This window comes from Piliocolobus tephrosceles, chromosome 1 (genome assembly GCF_002776525.5).
Source record: "Piliocolobus tephrosceles isolate RC106 chromosome 1, ASM277652v3, whole genome shotgun sequence".
NCBI lineage: Eukaryota > Metazoa > Chordata > Mammalia > Primates > Cercopithecidae > Piliocolobus > Piliocolobus tephrosceles.
In genome coordinates this window covers 215633861-215654856 of record NC_045434.1, presented here as the reverse complement: position 1 = coordinate 215654856, position 20996 = coordinate 215633861, and the positions used below count along the sequence as shown (strand labels likewise).

The 20996-nt window shown below is 51.6% G+C and overlaps 1 protein-coding gene across 1 annotated transcript in view; it reads right to left on the bottom strand.

Annotated features, from left to right (window-relative positions):
- Positions 1–20996, bottom strand: part of ACOT7 (acyl-CoA thioesterase 7) — a 102141-nt gene that overhangs the window by 33827 nt on the left and 47318 nt on the right. The window lies entirely within an intron of this gene.

Here is a 20996-nt window from a genome sequence, read left to right as displayed (position 1 = left end):
TCTCGCTCTGTCGCCCAGGCTGGAGTGCAGTGGCCGGATCTCAGCTCTCTGCAAGCTCCGCCTCCCAGGTTTACACCATTCTCCTGCCTCAGCCTCCCGAGTAGCTGGGACTACAGGCGCCCGCCACCACACCCGGCTAGTTTTTTGTATTTTTTAGTAGAGACGGGGTTTCACCGTGTTAGCCAGGATGGTCTGGATCTCCTGACCTCGTGATCCGCCCGTCTCGGCCTCCCAAAGTGCTGGGATTACAGGCTTGAGCCACCGCGCCCGACCTATTTTTTATTTTCTTGTAGAGATGGGGTCTTGCTATATTGCCCAGGCTGGTCTCAAACTCCTGTGCTAAAGTGATCCTCCTGCTTCACCCTCCCAAAGTGTGGGGATTACAGGAGTAAAGTAGGTCACCGCTCCTGGCTCTTACTTCACTTAAAAACTTAAATTGTACCTTTTCTTAGACTGAACTACATGAAATTGCCAATAGTCAACCAGATTTGACTTACAAGAGCAGCAAAGTGATATTAACCAACTTAATACCTATTAGAAATTTTAGAAAGTTAGGTACATTCACCCTAGGACACAGAATGATTTTTTTTTTTTTTTTTTTGACACGGAGTCTCGCTCTGTCACCAAGATTGGAGTACAGTGGCGAAATCTCAGCTGACTGCAACCTCCACCTCCCAGGTTCAAGCTATTCTCCTTCCTCCACCTCCGTAGTAGCTGGGATTACAGATGTGTACCACCACGCCCAGCTAATTTTTGTATTTTTAGTAGGGACGGGGTTTTGCCATGTTGTACAGGCTGGTCTCAAACTCCTGACCTCAGGTTATCTACCTACCTGGGCCTCCCAAAGTGTTGGGATTATAGGCGTGAGCCACTGCACTCAGCCAAGGACACAGAATGATTCCTAAAAAATCCAGACAGAGGCAGAAAACCAGACTCCATCCCACAAGTGAAAACCAGGCTTGTACAGAGTCACATTTAGGGTGGGAATCAAACGCCCAAAGCATCCAGCAGGTGAAGCTGGAAAGAGCAGAATTAGTGGGGGCCCCGGGCAGAGGCCAGCCAGGGCCCCCTGCTGCTCAGCTCCTGCCTAGTGCCCCCCACGGGGACCCCATTCTTCAAGAAACACATCCACCTAATGAGAGGCACACGTCTGTGGGCATCGGACTCTACTGACTGGAGAAAAAGACGAGCAACTGGGGAGACGTGAACACTGACTGGGTATTTGACGAGACTAAGGACTTATAAGTGTGTTTGGGAGGATGTGATAGCACTATTGTGGGTGTTCAAGGTAGGAAGTTATCTTTCGGATATAATATCTGGGATCTGCTTCAAAACACTGCAGTGGGAAAGAGGTGAGGCAGGAACGGGCAGGTGTTGCCCACTGCTGGTGCCGGGAGACGAATACCCAGGGGCTTGGGATGCTCTACACTCTGTTTTTTGTGTATATCTGAGCATTCCCAAAATAAAAAGCTAAAACAGAGACATGGGCGTTACTGATTAAAGCATTATGTTTCTATTAGCATGACTTTTCTCATACGAGCTAAAAGAAGATGCTACTAAATGAGGTAGGACAGGTGAGGGGAGGAGGGACCACATTCACATTCACTGCACTTCCGCCTGTCCTTTCAAAGACCTGGTGCATCTGTTCGGCTCAACCTGTGCTGAGGGCCTCAGCATCCCCGTCTTTCTTTTTCTTTTTGAGAAGGAGTCTCTCTCTGTCTCCCAGGCTGGAGTGCAGTGGTGCAAACTCGGCTTGCTGCAACCTCTGCCTCCCAGGTTCAAGCGATTCTCCTGCGTCAGCCTCCTGAGTAGCTGGGATTACAGGAGCTTGTCGCCATGCCCGGCTAATTTTTGTATTTTTAGTGGAGACGAGGTTTCACCATGTTGGCCTCAAACTCCTGACCTCAAGTGATCCACCTGCCTCGGTCTCCCAAAGTGCTGGGATTACAGGTGTAAGCCACTGTGCCCAGTTGCGTCTCCATTTCTCCATTTTTCAATCAGCATCCCCATTTTCTTTCTTTCTTTTTTTTCTTTTTTTCTTTTTTTTGAGACGGAGTCTCGCTCTGTCGCCCAGGCTGGAGTGCAGTGGCCGGATCCCAGCTCACTGCAAGCTCCGCCTCCCGGGTTTACGCCATTCTCCTGCCTCAGCCTCCCAAGTAGCTGGGACTACAGGCGCCTGCCACCTCACCCAGCTAGTTTTTTGTATTTTTTCAGTAGAGATGGGGTTTCACCGTGTTAGCCAGGATGGTCTCGATCTCCTGACCTTGTGATCCGCCCGTCTCGGCCTCCCAAAGTGCTGGATTACAGGCTTGAGCCACCGCGCCCGGCCAGCATCCCCATTTTCAAATGAACAACGGAGGCCCTAAGTCACACGGAGGTCCGATTCTAAAGAAAGAACGCAGGTGAAATACTGGGAAAACAGCTGTTTTGCTGGGGAAAGAATCCTAGGCACCAGATTTTCTCCCTCAAGCAAATAAGATGCCACTCCGTGTGCCAGGCAGGGCAGAGCACCTCTGGACTTCAGGTGGCTTGGCTCTCACAGTTCTGCAAGGTGGTTTTACATTGTTATTGGAAATAGAAGGTGCAGCTTGGCTAAGCCACCACCAGGCTGTCCTGGTCTCTCCCCCATGGCAAGGGGCCTCCATAAAGGCCCAGCAAGCCCAGGCCTCACAGGGTAGAGGATGGTCAGGCCAGGTCCCTAGCCCAGGACAGCAAGGAAGTGAAAACACAAAACAGAATAGGATCATCTGTGCGTTAATATTGAGGGCTTCCTTGGAGGGGGAAGCCTCGGCTTCTGAATTGACCACACCCACCCGTCAGTGTGCCCCCCACCACAGTGTGGTTCAGGATCAGAGTCTGGAATGAGGCCTGGTATGAATCCCCCTGCCCCATCACCCATGCTTGAGGGGCTTGAGTCCCTCTGTTCCTGTCTAGAGCGTGTGAGTCACTGCCACAGCCTGGCTGGGAGTGAGTCCCCATCACCTCCGCCACTGCCGGCTGGGTGACCTTGGGCAGGCAGGTTGCCCTCCCTGAGCCGTGGGCTCTGTGTCTGTCAGGCAGAGGAGGTGATGGCGCCCACAGGCAAGGTGACTGAGGAGCAAACGGGATGGCCATGAGGCTGCTCAGAGATGGCCATGAGGCTGCTCAGTAATGGCAGCTGCTATCATGGGACGTGGGGATTTGGTGGACATCTGTTGAGCTGAACACTAATTTAATTTAGGGCTTTGGGGACAGATCTGAGGTTTGGAGGCTGAACAGAAAAGGAAAGAAAAATGAAATAACTCAGAACACCAGGTCACGTGCTGGCTGAACACCCACACACTTGGCTCAGGTGGGCAAAGGAGGGATCCAGAGGACAGTCGGCCTCCCCTTACCAGGCACCACATGCAGAGGGCAGAGAGGCCCACGCGGCCACCTCCTGACTAGGTACTAGGTCATGGCTTCCCAGAGCGAGAGAGACAGCGAGGGAGAGACAGCGAGTGTGTGCGTGTGGCCAGAGAGAGAGCAAGACAGCAAGTGTTGAGTGTGTGTGTGTGTGTGTGCGCGCGTGTGTTTAAGGGGCTTGGTAGTGGCAGAGCTGGAGCCCACAGACTGAGTTATTCTAGGTTGATCTGCCTCATAAAGAAACTGACTTGTGACCACAACAGCTGGACTAGTGGCCCCATGCACACACACAGCCAGCACAGGTGTGCCATGGAATTCCACGGCATTTCCCACAGACCAACTCTGAATACCGAATGCTGCTCTGGGCAGTCAACAGAAGCTCTGTCAGCCTCCGATGGGGGCCAGGACCAGCTGCATTTGCCATGAAACGCTGGCCATTGATATTCAGAAAATGACAACCTGGTGATGAAGTGACATCAGCTGAGCACAGGAATGACGACGAGCCACACGAGGACTGTGTGTGCTGGGGGGACACACTGTTAGCTGGAGTATGTGAGAAGTTTATCACCAAATGTGCATTACATGTGGCCTTCCTCAGCGGGAGATAGGTCGCCGGCCAGCAGCTAGTCAGGGTCCTCCTAGGAACAAATGAGCCAGGGACAAGCAGAAGTTTTTGAGAGAGAAACGAAGAAAGGAAGGGACACCAAAGCCTAGCATCAGGAGCCAGGACAGCACGTGGACACAGGGTCCTGATGCTGCTGGGGGCCGTGAGCTGGACGCCGAGGGCAGCGGCTGGCATTGCTGGGGAAGCTGCTGCCACGCGTGGCCCAGCATGTCACACGGAGGAACTCGGCTGCAAGGTCAGTGCCATGAGCCGTGAACTTTGTCTGTTCACTGAGGCAGCCTGAGTGCATGATGTACAGCTGGCACCCTCCCCTCTGCACAAACACAGAATCTCACCGGACCCCACCCGATCCTGTGATGCACGGCCGGCCCCTCTCCACAAACATGGAATCTCACCAGACAGCACCCGTTCCTGACACGCGGCCGGCCCCTCTCCATAAACACAGAATGACCAACACAGGGTCTCACCGGACTACACCCGATGAGGCAGGAGCCTCCCTGTCTCCATTCTACAAACCAGGCAACAGACATATGGAGAGTCGCGCTTCCAAAGTCACACTGCTAGGGGTAGGATGGGCCACCAGAGGCAATGCCATGCTGCCTCCCCATCCTGTCCTGTGACATCGCATCCAGAGTGGAATTCTTCCCAAGATGGTTGCAGGAAGGAGTGTTCAAAGTCACAGACCCAGAGTGCCCAGTGCTGGTCACCAGCTGGTGTCATCAACTCAGGGTGGTTTAGCTGTGGGGGAAGGAGGAGGGAAAGGAAGGGTTCGTGTTGGAATTAATGTTCAGAACTTAGGAAGTGCCTACAATTAACCCCTTGTTCATCCATCCTGGAGAGCAGAAGGAGAGAATAAATGGAAGGAGTTGTAATCAGCTCCTTCAAACCGGGGTTTGCCCCATTTATCCAAAAGGCTAGCTTATTGGTATAAGACTCCACAAGGGACCCCATGTTACTGAAAACCTTGCAGGATCCAAAGCACGTGACAGCCAACCCCGAGGGGAAGATGTGAGCAGCTGTTGAGTGCCTGGTGTGTGAATACCCACTTCACCACCTCCATGCTCTGGCAGGCTCCACACGGCACCCCCAGACCACACTGCGTGGTGTGACACGGACGCCTGCACTGGGTGGGGACCTGCCTCATTGTCCCTGTGTCCCTGACCCAACACGGAGCTGGCATCTGATGCTCAGGAAATGGTTGCTGAATGAATGAATCAATGAATGAATGAATGCAGGAAGACTAACAGGTCACGATCAGCCCAAGCAAGCTGCCGCAGCCGCAAAGTATGGGGCTCCTTCAGACAACAATCTGGGTCAAGAATTAGTCACAGATGAGGGTGGGAAAAGCTCATCCAGTCCCAGAAACCCCAAAGCCAGGTGAGCTTGATGACCGGCCAGAAAACCAAGCCCACATTCAAAATGATCTTGCTGTGTGAGCTGGGCAGTGGCATTTACAGGGACAGCCTCCTCCAGCCCCAGCAGCCAGCACACACGCAGCGGCCTGGGAAACCATGCAGAGTTTAGATCAGCTGCAGACCTGCTATGAAACAACTTTATACCAATGATGGAAAAGGCCAAGACTGGTGGATGGAGTCAGTGCTATTCTAGGGCCCAGGCCAGGGGGGCTGTCGTAATCCCACCATGTATGTCTATTATCAGATTATACCCTATACCTGGAGTTTTATTCTAAGGACTAGGAACAGTGACTCACGAGCAGTGGGAAATCAGGACGGTGTAGCATCCTGACTTTGGTAGACAAGGAGATCTTCCAAGACCTGGGCTGGCCTCACGGACACTGGCCAGGAGAGCAGGCAGGAGGGCTCTGAGCTCCCCAAGAATCTCACCTGGAAGGATCTTTGTCCACTTCAGGTCACCTGCGCCTCCCGGAGAAGTCACAGTAGGATCCTGGGCCAACTCAAGGCCAACTTTACGACTCATGGAATAACCTTTCTCAGGGAAACGACGAGAACGGTCCAAAAATCAAGTGTTTGACAGACTGAAGAAAATGTGGCACATATACACCATGGAATACTATGCAGCCATAAAAAAGAATGAGTTCGTGTCCTTTGTGGGACGTGGACGCAGCTGGACACCATCATTCTCAGCAAACTATCGCAAGAACAGAAAACCAAACACCGCATGTTCTCACTCATAGGTGGGAATTGAACAATGAGATCACTTGGACACAGGAAGCGGAACATCACATACCGGGTCCTATTGTGGGGAAGGGGTAGAGGGGAGGGATAGCATTAGGAGATATACCTAATGTAAATGACGAGTTAATGGGTGCACCACACCAACATGGCACATCTATACATATGTAACAAACCTGCACGTTGTGCACATGTACCCTAGAACTTAAAGTATAATAATAAAAATTAAAATTAAAAATCAAGCGTTTGGCCTTGCAACAGCGAAGGCTCCCAGTCCCTGCAGGTGTTGAGGCAGAGGCAGCCGGATCAGAGGCGGGAGTAGAAACCCACCCGAGAAGACGGACCTGGTAAGAAACCAGTGCCTCAGCCTACAGCCACCCCAGTCTGTGTTTTCACAAACGCACTTCTTAGTGGCGATCCAGTGCGCTTGAGAAAAACATAGAAAAAACCATGGTCTGTGTGTCAGCTGAACTCTGCTGGCTACTTAGAGGGAAGGAAAGTGATCTCATAAAAACTGAGACTCTAATCAACCACTGTGAATCACAAGCCCTCCGCTCCCTCCTATTGGCGAGGCACAGCCCTGGGCATCTTGTTGTAGGGCCTGGTGCTGAGCCTGCTGGTTACCTGCCACCAAGAGAGACTGATGAGGTCGGATGGTCCCTGCACAAGTGAGATCATTAGAAAGCCACGTGCCCATGGCGGCCTGCGTGTAAAGACTGCTACCACACAGTACCTGTGTCTACGACAGCACACACAAGACACTACAATCAATGTGTTAACTGAGAAAACTAAATTTTAAGAAAACAACCCAGAAAAACACAGTGCCTGCTTCACAACTGCCTTTCCTGCCACCACTGCCCACCTGGGCCCCTGCCTTGCCAGAGGGAGCCACCCGCCCTCTGGCGCTGGAAGTCGCCGTCTCCCTTTCACTTTCTTCCGCTGTATTTAAAATATCAAGTGCCCGAGTTTTCAACAAGATGCTTCTTTCCAGGTTCCTACTGAAAAGCCTCATCAATTTTCCCCACTGCAGGCACAACGGGTGCTGCCAACGTTGGAAAATAACTTTGGCACATTACAGTCCACCACAGGCCGTCCTCATCTCCCAAGATCTGTAATTTAAAAGATGACAACAAAATTGTAGAACCCACTGTCCTTAGAGCTGCATTTGTTTCAAGAATTACGTGGAAAAAAAAACAAGACTTTCTTGGCCACTAATGTATACACGTTAGATACCAAAGATATTTTTATAATTGTAACAGTTAACTGCTTACAGGTTTTTGTTTTGCGTCTTTTTTTTTTTTTTTTTTTTTCAGTATTGATCTGTCAACTGGCTTAAAAATAGAGGCTTCATTTTCTTCTCCCAAGGCCTGGATCGTGACTGGGTCAGGCCCGCCTGCAAACCCAAGGCGGCAGTTCACAGCTCGGAGGCCGTGTGCCGCTGTCTGCTCCGTGGGCGGCAAGCTGAGATGCCCCCATTTCTATATTTAATCCCAACTGACGGAGCGTGGGCGCCAGCCTCCTATATTAAGAAAATGATAGTAACTTCATCTTGTTTTAAATACCCCACCCTTTAGTAATTACAAGAGTTCTGAAAAGATCCAGGTGAGTAAGCGCCTACAAGACAGCCCTGGCCTCTCCCTCCCAGGTCCTGTAACCTGCCTCTCTGTGGCTGGCACCATGGACAGAGGAATATTCACTAAGTGGTTCCCAGATGTCTGGGAGCATCACAGACCCAGGGAGAAGGGTCAAGAGCTGCCCACGTCCATTTATTCCTCACACTCTATAGAGTCTGAAACAGGGAAGGGGGGAGGTCTTGACTGCTTCCTGATGTTTTGAGTATCCACGCTTCACTTTCAAATAAGGAAGCAGAGAAAGGGTAGATGGATTTTGCATCCCAACTGCCATGGAAGCCCAAGCAAGAGGAGGCTGCAGCAACACACGAGTCCCCAGGCCCACCCCTGGGAAGGACAGGCCAGTGAGAGGCTGAGGCCTCAGCCTGGAGTCTACCAAAGCAAGGTCACTTTCTGGAAGGGCCAGAAATTTTGGTGGGGTGTCAGTTACCTTCCAAGAGTCCAGGTGATGCTCCTGTTTAAGAGTTTGTGTTCAGCTGGGCGCAGTGGCTCAAGCCTGTAATCCTAGCACTTTGGGAGGCCGAGACAGGCAGATCACGAGGTCAGGAGATTGAGACCATCCTGGCTAACCCGGTGAAACCCCATCTCTACTAAAGAAATACAAAAAAACTAGCTGGGCGAGGTGGCGGGCGCCTGTAGTCCCAGCTACTCGGGAGGCTGAGGCAGGAGAATGGCGTAAACCCGGGAGGCGGAGCTTGCAGTGAGCTGAGATGTGGCCACTGCACTCCAGCCCGGGCGACAGAGCGAGACTCCATCTCAAAAAAAAAAAAAAAAACAAAGAGTTTGTGTTCATCACTTGGAACAGGGAAATGCTCTCAGTAGGTATCTGCCATGGATGCCCCTGGCGACCACAGCTAAAGAGAGAAGCACAGGCTGGACAACGTGGCACCAAAAAAAAAAAAAAAAAAAAAGAAAAGAAAAGAAAAAATCCCCCACCCAACCCGTACACAGGTAGAGAAGGATGTTCTTATGGTTCACTGCATGACCTCAACCAAATACTCTGTATTTCTGGAAAGGGGTCGGTGCCCCATGATTTGAGAGGGATGAGTGTTGGCCACCAGGTACCCGGCTGAGAGGAGGACCCAGTGTGGGCAGGATAAAGTGAGTTCCTGGGACAGGTGCCTGTAGGATGCCTGGACTGGGGCAGCACGAACCCCACGCCCAGGCAAGGGAGGAGGGGCCCAGGTTTTCAGGGTTGACACCATCTCGGGGTTCAAGTTCACCAGTCCCGACGTCCCACTCCCCCGCGAAGCATCAGGATGGAGGTGAAGCTGTTCTTTGGAGCTCCAGAATGTTGTGGAGAGCGACATTTTCAAACACCAAGATCCTAGAAGGTGAGTACTAGAAGGAATCTAGCTGCAGCCTATGCCTCTCAGCTTCACAAGGAAGAAAGCGACGTCCCAGTGTTTGCTTGTTCATCTCCTGACCCCCCTAGACCAGAAGTTCCTCAAGAGTAGGACACGTGCCCTCTTTGTCCACCTCTTTCCTTCATTCCCCCACCGCTGAGGGTCTGGTGCATTGTGTCCCACGCAGCAGCGGGGGCTCCAGTCAAACAAGGTCACAGAATTGGAAAAGAGCAACCGAGCCCTCTTCTGCATTTTTCAGTGAAAGTCAACTCCTCCTGCAGATGTAAAAGACTGTTCTTTCACAACTGCCCTAAGAAGACCAAGTGAACAAGAGCGTCTTGGTGGAGGCCTCACTTGCGCCCCCTCCCATGTTTTCTCTCCCCTCTCTTTCCTCTGCCTCCTCCTACAGTCTCAGGCTAAGCTGTGCTGTCCCCTGGCCTCAAGACCCCCAGCAGCGTTGTTTGGCTTCCTGGCAGCTAGACACCCGCATGGATGTTTGTTGCAGGAGGTCTAACTCCCAACTGACAGCAGGGCTGTGTCTTGTTCACAGCTTCCCTGGTGGAGCACGGAGGGGCTCGGCACACAGGAGGCGCCTGGTCACTGGTTCTCGAGATAGAGAGTGGTCATCACGTGTTCCTCATGTGCAGCGCATGCGCAGACGCGCACGCTCTGTACAGCGCATGCGCAGCCTCGCACGCTCCTCTGGGTGGGGCTGAGTGCGCGGGGCCAGCACAGTCCGCAGTCCTTCCCACGCAGGACCACCATTCTTCCCAGGCCAGTCATTCAGCTACTGAGTGCTGACTCCATTCCAGGCCCTGCACTAAGTGGGAACGCAACAGTGAACAGACAGAGGTCCTCACCTGTGTCTACTTTCATTCTGGGGCGCAGAGGCCATAGGAAAGTGTGTCAGGAGTGAGGGTGCTTTGGAACAAAAAGTAAGCAGAGGCAGTCTAATTTATACAGAGTTCTCATGAGAGGACTTTCCTTTTCTGTGGAGACCTGAAGAAAAACACAGGCAGCCTTGCAGTTGGAGGGAACAGCAACCAGACAGAGGGAATGGCAACAGGCGGAGGGAACAGCAACAGACAGAGGGAACCACAACAGTCATTGGACCACGACCAGGCAGAGGGAACTGCAACAGGAGGAGGGAACTGCCATCAGGCAGAGGGAACCGCAACAGGCAGAAGGAACAGCAACAGGCACAGGGAACCATGACCAGGCAGAGGGAACTATAACTGGGCAGAGGGAACTACAACAGGGCAGAGGGAACCACAACCGGGTAGGGGAAACTGCAACAGGCGGAAGGAACAGCCACAGGCGGAGTGAACTGTGACCGGGCAGAGGGAACTACAACAGGGCAGAGGGAACCACAACCGGGTAGGGGAAACTGCAACAGGCAGAAGGAACGGCAACAGGCAGAAGAAACCACGACCAGGCAGAGGGAACAGCAACAGATGGAGGGAACCGCAAGCAGGCAGAAGGAATAGCCACAGATGGAGGGAACAGCGACCAGGCAGAGGGAACGACAACATGGCAGAGGGAACTGCAATAGGCAGAATGAACAGCAACAGGCAGAGGCAACCGCGACCAGGTGGAGGGAACCGCGACTAGGCAGAGAGAACCGCAACAGGTGGAGGGAAGCGCAACCAGGTGGAGGGAACAGTGACCTGGTGAAGGGAACAGCGACTGGACGGAAGGTACAGCGACCGGGCAGAGGGCTCCCAGCACAGCCAGTACATCTCCCCAGATCCTCCTAGACTCTCATAGCTGGCAGGGTCAGTGGCTCTTTCACCCAGGCTGGAGTGCTGTGGCGCAATCTTGGCTCACTACAAGCTCCGCCTCCCGGGTTCACGCCATTCTCCTGCCTCAGCCTCCCGAATAGCTGGGACTACATGCGCCCGCCACCATGCCCGGCTAATTTTTTGTATTATTTAGTAGAGATGGGGTTTCACTGTGTTAGCCAGGATGGTCTCGATCTCCTGACCTCATGATCTTCCCGCCTTGGCCTCCCAAAGTGCTGGGATTACAGGCATGAGCCATTACACCTAGCCAGTGGCTCTTTACTGATAAACTTATCTGGAGACTGAAGATAGCATAGAACAGAAAACCACTACGTCCTGGCCACTATTTTCTGCCATGACAGCACTCCCCACCAAGGCCGATCAACAGTCATGCTCACCCTGTCGGCTTTCATCTACTCCCTTGACCCAGCTGTGCACACTGTGACTTGGGGCTGGCAGAGCAGGCAAAACAGACCTGGTCTCCAGCCTGGGCAGCAGAGGCAGAGTCATCCCAGTTAAGAGGCTCAGTGATGACCTCACAACCCCATTCTGCAAACCAGGTGCCAGGGCACTGCCCAGTAGGCTGCAACCAGAGGGTGCCTGGATTTGGACGGGACAGCAGAACAAGCTCTGATGGCCCAAACCTTACAGGTTCTGTGGTGTTTTAAAGACTTGGATTTGGCCGGGCGCAGTGGCTCAAGCCTGTAATCCCAGCACTTTGGGAGGCCGAGACGGGCGGATCATGAGGTCAGGAGATCGAGACCACCCTGGCTAACACGGCGAAACCCCGTCTCTACTAAAAAATATAAAAAACTAGCCGGGCGAGGTGGCGGCGCCTGTAGTCCCAGCTACTCGGGAGGCTGAGGCAGGAGAATGGCGGGAACCCGGGAGGCGGAGCTTGCAGTGAGCTGAGATCCGGCCACTGCACTCCAGCCCGGGTGACAGAGCGAGACTCCGTCTCAAAAAAAAAAAAAAAAAAAAAAAGACTTGGATTTGGGGGATTGCAGCAGGGGGCTGGGAGGACAGCTCCAAGATACGGGGAGAGGAGGGACCCAGAGTCGCAGATGGAGACATAAAGCCGGCCTGCTCCTGCCCTGAGTCCTTCCACTGCTCCTGCCCTGAGCCCTTCCACCTCCTTCCTGTGGGTGGATTTCATTTTGCTTTTCCAGTTCCAACACTTAGGTATTTTTAATTTTTTCTTTTTAAGTAATACGCTCAAAGTTTGTCACTTGTACTCCGAGAACATCTTTAGCTATCTCTCCCTGATTTTGATAGGAAGTAATCAGTTTTCATTATCTTCTACATAATCATAAGTCCAGATGTTACTTAATCGTAAGTCCAGATGTTACTTTTTCTTTGGCCGGCGGTTATTTGCAGAAATGTTCAATTTCCAGGGGCTACGTTCTCATTAAGAAGGCTTAGGCTTAATGGGTCTCACTTTAGGGAACTTATAATTAAAATACTCTTTGTGGTCAAGTGCATGATCCTATTTTGTAAACACTCCCCTGGATATGAGAAAAAAGCTTGAGTTCTCCACGGAGCAGAACATTCTCTATGTCTGTAATCATAAAACTAATAAAGTAAATGTAATAAAAGTTATGAAAGTAACTGATCTTTCTTAAATGCCTCCCATGTGCTGTCTTCCCTGTGTTATCTCGTTTATTTATAATCCCTGCATTATCTCACTGGTGGGGAGGAGAGAGAGGCCCAGAGAGTTTGGGTTAGGTGAGGGCTGCTGCAGGCCGCAGCCTCAGGGCACTGTTCACATCACCTTCAGAAGTGAGGAGTAGGACGGCTTGTGGGGAATCCAGAGGCAGGGTAGGTCCAAGGTGAAGCTGCCACAGGCTGCTGAAGCTTGGGAGTAACGACTGAGCTGGATATTAGAAAATCCGTCAGTTGCCACTTGGAGGCGGGAGCTGAGGCTGAGGGGTCAGGTGAGCTTGTGGGAGAAAAGGTGGGAAGAGGGCGAGGGCAGACCTTAGGGGCATACCCACACACTCAGGGGCAGGTGAAAGAGGAGAAGGTAGAGCCTCCAGAGAGCCCCAGGGTCCTCAACCTGGTGCGGGCAGAACCACTCAGGGCGCTATTAACATTCAGACGCCCGGGCCCACTCCCCAGCCACCCTGGTGCCCACCAGTGTGGGAGGACGAAGGACTTGGAAAGCATAATGGCCTGAAACCCTTTGAGGGGATCTCAGCGTGGCCAGGTCAGTGGTGTCCAATGCTCTGGAGAGGTCCGGATATGGTGGAAGGACATGGTTGCTGGATTCATGGAGACAAACCCACACTCTAGGTGTGTGTTTCTGAGGCCCCTGAATCATCAGAGCCACCCAGGGCACTTGTTGCTAAAAATACAGGTTTCTGGGCCCCAGCCCAGCCCTGTTGCAGCAAACCCTCCAGGAGAAGGGCCGGGGAATCTGTTTTTGTTGTTGTTGTTGTTGTTTGAGACAGGGTCTTGCTCTGTTGCCCAGGCTGGATGGAGTGCAGTGGCGTGATCTTGGCTCACTGTAACCTCTACCTCCCGGGTTCAAGTGATTCTCCTGCCTCAGCCTCCCAAGTAGCTGGGATTACAGGCGCCTGCTACTACACCTGGCTAATTTTTGTATTTTTAGTAGGGACAAGATTTCATCATGATGGCCAGGCTGGTCTCAAACTCCTGACCTCAAGTTATCCACCTGCCTTGGCCTCCCAAAGTGCTGCAACTACAGGTGTGAGCCACTGCGTCCAGCCAGAATCTGCATTTTTAACGAGCTCTAAGATGGTTTCTGAGGCTCAGATGAGTTTAGAAAGCTCTATTGTGGCCCCACTTCCCTGCCACATGCTCCATCCTGTGCTTCCCAGTACCATGAGAGCCGAGCTAGCCTTCCCGATGAGGATGCCCACCTTGACTTCTGTCTCAGAGCAGTTAGTTTTTACTCAGAACCGATGTGATCAATAAACGCTGAGGTTCTTTTCTAAGCCAAAGAACAACACGTGCCCTCTCTCCATTCCCCTCACGCTCTAAAGACCCTGATACAGGAACTGGAGAAGCAACCAGAACAACCAGGATCATCCCCTGGACAAGGGCCCTGTGAGGGCCACATCTAGGCTGAAATAAGAGAGACAGGCTGATGTACCCCAAATGTGCGGTGTTGAGGGGTGCCAGCTGGGCCAGTTCCCCAACAAAACTGGTCCAGGCCAGGGCTGGAGTTGCCGCTGTCTGCAAGCTTCAATCTGCCCCTCAAGGTATCTCAACTCCCTCCGTCCCCAGCTGTTAGGGTCTCTTGTGGTATAATTCAGGGAGGATCACAATAACTAACTGTAGAAATGAGGTTCTTCTTCTGGCTTCTCAAAATAGCCCAAAATGGGTACTAGGCTGCTCACTTAAGGGTACCCAGGAAGATGACAAGACAGATTGCAGAACTGGGAAACTTGCTTGCTGAGAAGAAGGGAAACACACTCGTGGAGCCGTGAGTCCAGGAGTGCCCCTTTCTCCCAGCCGGTTCTCTTTCCCAGGGTAGAACGTTCACTGCGGCAGTGCTGCCCCAGCCTGTCCCAGAGAATCCCCTGCGGAGCTTGGGAAACTACAGCTCCTGGACACCCCTCGCCCCCACCCCCAGGGTCTGGGTCACCTGTCGGGTGGGGTCTGGGTGTCTGTGGTTTTAAGAGTTCCCCAAGTGACCTTAACAGGCAGTAGAGACGAGGCCACAGGCTCAACCTCTCAGGGGAGGGGCCAACAGCATCACCTCAAGCACAGGAGACACACAGACCGGATCTGACAGAGAAGCGAGAAGAGGGCAGGATAGGGAGGAAGGGCTGGCTCTAAGCAAAAGGAGGCTGCATCTCCCTCGGTAGAGCTGGTGGCCCGGGAAGGAGCCTGAGACAGAGGGGAAGGCTCCAAAGCTGACTACAGGATGGGTGGTTGGCAGGAGCCAGGGGAGATGGTTAATTAAAAAATTGAAAGAATGAATAAGCCCTACTATTTGATAGCACAACAGGTGACCATAGTCAATAATAACTTAATTATACATTTCAAAATAACTAAAAGAGTATAAGTGGATTGTTTGTAACACAAAAGATAAATGCTTGAAGAAATGGATACCCCATTCTCCATGATGTGCCTCTCCCCTCCCCTCCCCTCCCCTCCCTTTCCTTTCTTTCACAGAGTCTCGCTTTGTCACCCAGGCTGGCTGGATTGGAGTGGCATGATCTTACCTCACTGTAACCTCGGCCTCCTGGGCACAAGTGATTCTCCTGCCTCTGCCTCCCAAGTAGTTGGGATTACAGGCATGCCCACCACACCCAGCTTGTATTTTTAGTAGAGACAGGGTTTTACCATGTTGGCCAGGCTGGTCTTGAACTCCTGACCTCAACTGATCTGCCCAGCCTGGCCTCCCAAAGTGCTGGGATTACAGGTGTGAGCCACCGTGCCTGGTCAGCGTACTAGTTTCATATTGTGTGCCTGTATCAAACCATCTCATGTATCCCATAAATATATACACCTACTATGTACCCACAAAAAAATTTTTAAAAGCTGTCCATGGATGGAATTCAAACTTTTAATTACATAAGAGGTGAGCCCACCTGCCAAAACTGCCCAGGAAGGGTGGCCTGAGCGCAGAGATGGAGAGGGACATGGCACAACCTGGTGGGGACTCCAGACCAGCAGCCTCAGCATCCCAAGGAGCAAGGGGGCAGTGCAAGTTCTTGGGCCCCTTCCAACCTACCAAACACTTGGGGTGACCCCAGTGAGCCAGAGGTGGAAAAGGATGTTACTTCACTTAGAAAAAACACCCAGAAACTGCAAACCACGTGATTTGCTATCCAGATAAACGGGCTCATAACAAAAAGTCCCTGGAAGATCAAGGATAGGCCAAGGGCTGAAGGCTGGAATGGGCAGGGGAGATCAGGACAGCAGACAGGTAGAGGTTGTGGCCAGAAAGTGGAGGGAAAATCTATAGTCCCTGGATTTTCCAGCAGAAACCTCAGAAGCCAGAAGACATGGAACAAAGCCTTCCAAGCCCTGTAAGGAACGCTTGCCCTAGAACGCCCTGCTCAGCCAGAAGTCGTTTCAGACATCGAAAGCTCGGGAAGATGACCCTCTAGGCCCCATGACAGAGACTATCCCTTCCGTCACTAGTCACTCCAATGTCTAACAGACGCATCCGACCAGCGGCACTCACCCACCCACAGATGGGGTCCCACGAGGACACTGTGGCCAAAGGGAGGGTGCAGTTTCCAACATGCCGTCCACCCCTTTGGGGCTGGATGCTGATCAAGAGACAGGCAACATGTGGCTCACCAAGAGGGTACCCCAGGGCTGGCGGAGCCACAGGGCGGCAGAAGCCTGGGTCCCCAGCACCACGGGGCTGCCTGTTGGCTCTGGATCGCTCACAGCTGCATTGTTAGGTTAAAAAAAAGAAAAAGTCTTCTCTCTTGTTGAAGCCAAGTTGTTTGGGTGACAGCTGAGCCTTTATTCAGCAGCTGAGCCTTTATTCCAGTTAATATATTGCCTTTCTTGGGAAGTCACTGGAGGACATGTTCCACCAAAACCAGCAAAGAGGAAAACTGAAGATCCATGAATCCTGGCATCCAACCCAGGCAAGTGGCAAAGGCCGTTTCAGGAGAGCAGTTTAGAGCAGGCATGGAAGGAGGAGGACTGAAGGCGGAGCCCTCCAGGGAACATGGCAGGGAACAGTTCCGTGGCAGGCAGACTGTACCGAGAGCATCTTACGGAGCGGCTGAAGGGCACAAAGCCACCGGTGGCTATTGCGGTAACACAGTTTTAGGGAAAGCAATCGCAGTACCCGGCCTGATGAGCAGGGATGGGACTCACACATCTGAAACTTACACATCAAGAGACAGCAACAGAACCTCATGCTTAGGAAGCAGAGTCCTGAACCAGAAACAGCAGCTACCCCGGCAGGAGCAATGGGAGGAAGAGAGACCCACAAGCCCTCCGGATCGTTTCCACATAATACTGAACTTTAAAAGAATTAATTTAAAAATAAAAAATAAAGTACCAAGGAAAAGGCCAAGGTTTCCAAAAGTTGAGAAGTGAAGAATGCATGCTCAAGACTCCTCTACCGTCCGCCTTGAACAGGGCTACTGGCTGACCCCCAAGAACTTCCTTCTCCCAAGGTCTGAACCCCCACAGATATCTGCTGGGTCACCCCTTCAGTCTGTACAACCAAATGTGGCGGGAGGGGAGGGGAGAACAGGGAGGAAACTGGTCTTTTCTGGGCTGACCCCGAGCACTCTACGGAGGAGGGTGGGGGACCGTGGAGTGACTCACTCAGGACTCAGGGAAGACAGAAACCAAAAGCCAGGCTTGCCCTCTTCACATGCCCTTCAGCCCAGAACTGCACACACACCACCAACCCTCCTCCTGCATGGGACGATGACCGTGCTCCACACCCTCCACGAGCCCTTCAACCCAGAATGGCAGAGACCGCACCAACCCTCCTCCCACACAGGATATGACCCTCCACACCCTCGGGCTCACTCCCCAGATCTTTTCTGTTCCCCTACCTAAAGACACGAGGTTCTGTCCCTGCAACCAGGAAAGCAGCAGTGAGCTAGTGTCTGGTGGGAGCACTTCATTCTACCTGTGATTCCAGCCAGAACAGCTCCTCCCTTTCCAAGATACCCTTCACGAGTTTATCACCACCCAGACCTGTGTGTAAAGTCCTCAAGACCAAGGCTAGCCAGTGTGTGGAAATCACAGAAAACGGGACTCTGGCGCAGCTGTTCAAAGACACATGCACAGTCTAAAATTACAGAATAAAGGCCAAATTGGCATCCATTTCAACATTTTCTTCTGCAACTGGCATCTAGTGAGTTACAGTTTAGTGAAGATTTTGATTCAAATGATTTTAGATGCCATTCTTGCCAATAGTACTCTACAGGAAAATCAATAAACTCACAGTTCGTGTTTTCAACATGGTGTTTATTTTATTCATTCGCTCCTGGTGAGTTACCAGGCCCTATGAGAGAAGGTTAAGCTTGGTAAAATTATTAGACAGATTTTTACAAATCGTGGGGACAAAATCCCTACTAAAATAGGCATTAAGTGTTGTAAAGCCATTGTAAACATTTTTTTTTTTTTTTGAGATGGAGTCTCGCTCTGTCGCCCAGGCTGGAGTGCAGTGGCGCAAACTCGGCTCGCTGCAACCTCCACCTCCTGAGTTCATGCCATTCTCCTGCCTCAGCCTTCCGAGTAGCTGGGACTACAGGCGCCCGCCACCACGCCCGGCTAATTTTGTGTATTTTTAGTAGAGACGGAGTTTCACTGTGTTAGCCAGGATGGTCTCGATCTCCTGACCTCACGATGCGCTCACCTTGGCCTCTCAATCTGTTGGGATTACAGGCGTGAGCCACCGCACCCAGCTTGTAAACACTTCTTAACATACATCTTAACATGTGCCTGTATCAGTGAAGCAGCTTAGATACCGTGAATGAACATAACATGCTGCAGACTTCCAAGGGGCTTTTCCAGTGATTTCTCCCACTCCTGGCATCTCACTGAGGCCTTTCAGAACATAAAGAAAGACTGGGCTTAAGGGTATGGACTTTTCACCAAGTAGACAGTGACGACGGAAATGCCCCATTTAGCGAAGAACGTCTAACATGTTGACAAAATAAACAAAACTGGTGGCACAGAGTTTCACAAATTCCAGGCAGAATGGAGCTGTGTGAGGCTCAAACACAATACTCGGAAGTGGCAGAAGTCTGGACTTGGGATGGCCAGGCTCAGAAGAGGGAGCTGCTGCCCACCCTGGAATTCGAGGGAGGACAGAGACATGGGGGCAATAAGGAGGGGAAACAGGAAATGCCTCTGAGGCGACAGCTGTTCTCGGAGCAGCGAGATACTCAGATTGTCACAATGCTCATAGGCCTAGAAGTGCTTGTTATACAGCGGTGCTTCCCTTGGTAAGACCATGGTTAATCAGATTTAAAAGCAGTGCAGCCACTGCTGAGTGGGAAGAGGAAAACAATCATGAAATAGGAAAAAGAAACACAAAAGGGGATTAGTTTAAAAAAGAAACAAACTTTGGAAACATATCTGACATCAGGGCTGGACGTGGTGGCTCACGCCTGTGATCCCAGCACTTTGGGAGGCTGAGGTGGGTGGATCACTTGAGGTCAGTAGTTTGAGACCAGCCTGGCCAACATAGTAAAACCCTGTCTCTGCTTAAAATGCAAAAATTAGCCGAGTGTGGTGGCACGCGCCTGTAATCGCGGGAGAATCTCTTGAACCCGGGAGGCGCAGGATAAAGTGAGACAAGATCAGATCATGTCACTGAACTCTAGCCTGGGCAACAGAGCGAGACTGCATCACATAGGCCCAGGACCCACTGCCCGAAACTAAAAGCGATTGGTGCCTCTCATTCATGGAATAAGTATCTGCAAGGTACCCCTTTGACTCTCTGTGGGTGCTGGAGCCAACACAAATAATACGATCCAGTCCCTGCTCCTGAGGTGTCCCTGGTAGAAATATCAATGTAAGCCAGCAGAGAGTGGTGCCATTTGAGCTGGGTTTTGAAGGATAAATAGGAATTTTCTGAGTGGAGAAGAAAGGGGAACTTGGTGTTCCAGGCAATTAGAAATGACAGCATTGGCCGGGCGTGGTGGCTCACGCCTGTAATCCCAGCACTTTGGGAGGCTGAGGTGGGTGGATCACAAAGTCAGGAGATCAAGACCATCCTGGTTAACACGGTGAAACCCTGTCTCTACCAAAAATACAAAAAATTAGCCAGGCATGGTGGCGGCCACCTGTAGTCCCAGCTACCCGGGAGGCTGAGGCAGGAGAATGGCGTGAACCCAGGAGGTGGAGCTTGCAGTGAGCCGAGATTGCACCACTGCCCTCCAGCCTGGGCGACAGAGCGAGACTCCGTCTCCAGAAAAAAAAAAAAAAAAAGAAATGACAGCATTGTGCAAAAGTGCCTGTTGTGCCTCAGGACAGATGAACAGCGCAGTACAACCAGAACAGCTGCGCCCAACCTTCATTAACCACACAGCACCTTCACAACTTCTGCTCTCACTGATACCACTTCACTATGATCTTATATCCTTGATGCTTTTCTTCAACCGACTTGTTTTTAAAAGTTCACTTTGGTCTTCTTCAAAATTACAGTAGCCATGAAATTATGGGTTTGATATGCCATCAACATTTTCTTTAAATCATGAAAAATAACTACACATTATTAAAGTAAAAAGTGTTCGTCTGTGAACCTAGAGCTAAATCCTCTTGCGCTCCAGCTATGTTTCCCAAACTCTGGGAAGCTGAGCGAGGAACTTTAAGGCCTGTGTTGCTTGAGAAGAGATCTGCACTTACTGGGAAAAAATAAATGCAAACATTAGAGGAAATACATTATTAACGAGTCACTGCCAGTGAGTCACAATGCTAGTCTCTGGGGACATCAGTGCCCTGGCAAGGCCCTGACCTGACCCTCAGCAGGCATTAAACATCTCACAACTAGAAGATCCCGGGGCTGCATGTGACCCTCCCCAGGGACGCAGTCATCCATTTAACTGTTATCACCAATTTGAAAAACAGGCGCCAGCATCTTTCTTTCTTTTTTTTGTTTTTTTTGAGACAGCGTCTCACTCTGTCGCTCAGGGTGGAGTGCAGTGGTGTGATCTCGGCTCACTGCAACCTCCGCCTCCCAGGTTCAGGTGATTCTCCTGCCTCAGCCTCCTGAATAGCTGGGATTACAGGCACACGCCACCACGCCTGGCTAATTTTTGTATTTCTAGTAGAGATGGGGTTTTGCCATGTTGGCCAGGCTGGCCTCGAACTCCTGACCTCAGGTGATCCATCCACCTCGATCTCCCAAAGTGCTGGGATTACAGGCGTGAGCTACTGCACCCCGCCCGCCAGCATATTTCTGTGATTTATCATTCAACCTTTTTTTTTTTTGAGATAGGGTCTCGTTCTGTTGCCCAGGCTGAAGTGTGGTGGCACGATCACGGCTCACTGCAGCTTCGACCTGCTGGGCTCAAGCGATCCTCCCACCTCAGCCTCCCAGTAGCTGGGATCATAGGCGCAGGCCACCACCTGGCTTATTATTTATTTTTTTGTAGAGACAGGGGTCT